Here is a 2,130-nt window from a genome sequence, read left to right as displayed (position 1 = left end):
TTGGTTAGAGGACGTCGGGGCCGTGTATTCAGTATAAGAATCCCCGCTGTGCGTTCTATTTCCGGGTAGATATGGCGCGCGTAATATGGTCCCTGCGACCTAATTTGACTACACCGTGCCTCGGCTGTGGACCTCGCATCCAGGATCCACTCCGATAGTTTTGTAGAGGGGGACGTGGACTACAACTGGGTATAAGTGTCCCGGCTGTGCGTTGTGTATTCGCGGAGATATGCACCTCGCAAAACGACGATTTCGTTTAAGTCTTTCGCTGTGATTTTGTCAGAGTATGAAGATCGGTCGGCTGTTTTCAAACACGCGCTGCCTCGGCTGTGGTTATCCGTTTATTATTCAGTTTACATAGTTGGTTAGAGGACGTCGGGGCCGTGTATTCAGTATAAGAATCCCCGCTGTGCGTTCTATTTCCGGGTAGATATGGCGCGCGTAATGTGGTCCCTGCGACCTACTTTGACTACACCGTGCCTCGGCTGTGGAGGTCGCATCCATGATCCACTCGGATAGGTTTGTAGAGGTGGATGTGGTCTACGATCGGGTATAAGTGTCCCGGCTGTGCGTTGTGTATTCGCGGGGATATGGACCTCGCAAAACGGGTATTTCGTTTAAGTCTTTCGCTGTGATTTTGTCAGAGTATGAAGATCGGTCGGCGGTTTTCAAATACGCGCTGTATCGGCTGTGTGTATCCGCTTATAGGAGTGTCTAGATGGGTGGTTAGAGGACTTCCAGCTTGACAACTGGGCATGAGTATCCCCGCTGTGCGTTCTATTTCCGGGTAGATATGGCGCGCGTAATATGGTCCCTGCGACCTACTTTGACCGCGTCGTGCCTCGGCTGTGAGTGTCCGATTGTGGATCACCCTCCACATGTCTTTAGAGGTTGACGGTGGCTACACGTCGGCATAGGTGTCCCGGCTGTGCGTTGTGTATTCGCGGGGATATGGACCGCGCAAGACGGCGATTTGGTTTAAGGAAACAGAGTATTGGCGCTATCGCTGTGATTTTGTCAGAGTATGAAGATCGGTCGGCGGTTTTCAAATACGTGCTGCCTCGGCTGTGGATACCCGTTTATTATTCTGCTTATATGGGTAGTTAGAGGACGTCGCGACCGTGTATTCAAAATAAGAATCCCCGCTGTGCGTTCCATTTCCGGGTAGATATGGCGCGCGTAATAGGGCCCCTGCGACCTACTTTGACCGCGTGGTGCCTCGGCTGTGGACCTCGCATCCAGGATCCACTCGGATAGGTTTGTAGAAGTGGACTTGGACTACAATTAGATATGAGGTTCCCGGCTGTGCGTTGTGTTTTCGCGGAGATATGGACCGCGCAAAACGGGTATTTGGTTTAAGGATTTTTCGCTGTGATTTTGTCAGAGTATGAAGATCGATCGGCGGTTTTCAAACACGCGCTACATCGGCTGTGTGTATCCGTTTATTATTCATCTTATATGGGTGGTTAGAGGACTTCCAGCTCGACAACTGGGCATGAGTATCCCCGCTGTGCGTTCTATTTCCGGGTAGATATGGCGCGCGTAATATGGTCCCTGCGACCTACTTTGACCGACTCGTGCCTCGGCTGTGGAGGTCGCATCCAGGATCCACTCGGATGTGTTTGTAGAGGGGGACTTGGACTACAATTAGATATGAGGTTCCCGGCTGTGCGTTGTGTTTTCGCGGAGATATGGACCGCGCAAAACGGGTATTTCGTTTAAGGACATAGAGTTTTTCGCTCGGGTTTTAAAGCCGTGATAGGGGCGAAGCGCTGAAGGTTCCAGCGCTTCTGTACTTCGCCTATTACGGCTGTGACCCATTTTGGTAGGGGGTAACCAAGCCACCTTCCGCACAATGATAGGAACAGACTACCCAGTGTATACTAGGGGATAGGAGCGAAGCGCTGAAGGGTCCAGCGCTTCTGGCGGTTCCCCTATGCTACAGCCGTAGTAGGGGATAGGAGCGAAGCGCTGAAGGGTCCAGCGCTTCTGGCGGTTCCCCTATGTTACAGCCGTAGTAGGGACGAAGCGCTGAAGGGTCCAGCGCTTCTGGCGGTTCCCCTATGCTACAGCCGTAGTAGGGGATATGAGCGAAGCGCTGAAGGGTCCAGCGCTTCTGGCGGTCCCCCT

This window comes from Anarhichas minor, unplaced genomic scaffold, assembly GCF_050575085.1.
Source record: "Anarhichas minor isolate MPS153535 unplaced genomic scaffold, ASM5057508v1 ptg000153l, whole genome shotgun sequence".
NCBI classification, from domain to species: Eukaryota; Metazoa; Chordata; class Actinopteri; order Perciformes; family Anarhichadidae; genus Anarhichas; species Anarhichas minor.
The sequence above is the reverse complement of the archived record's forward strand: the minus strand, read 5'-3'. Positions refer to the sequence as shown.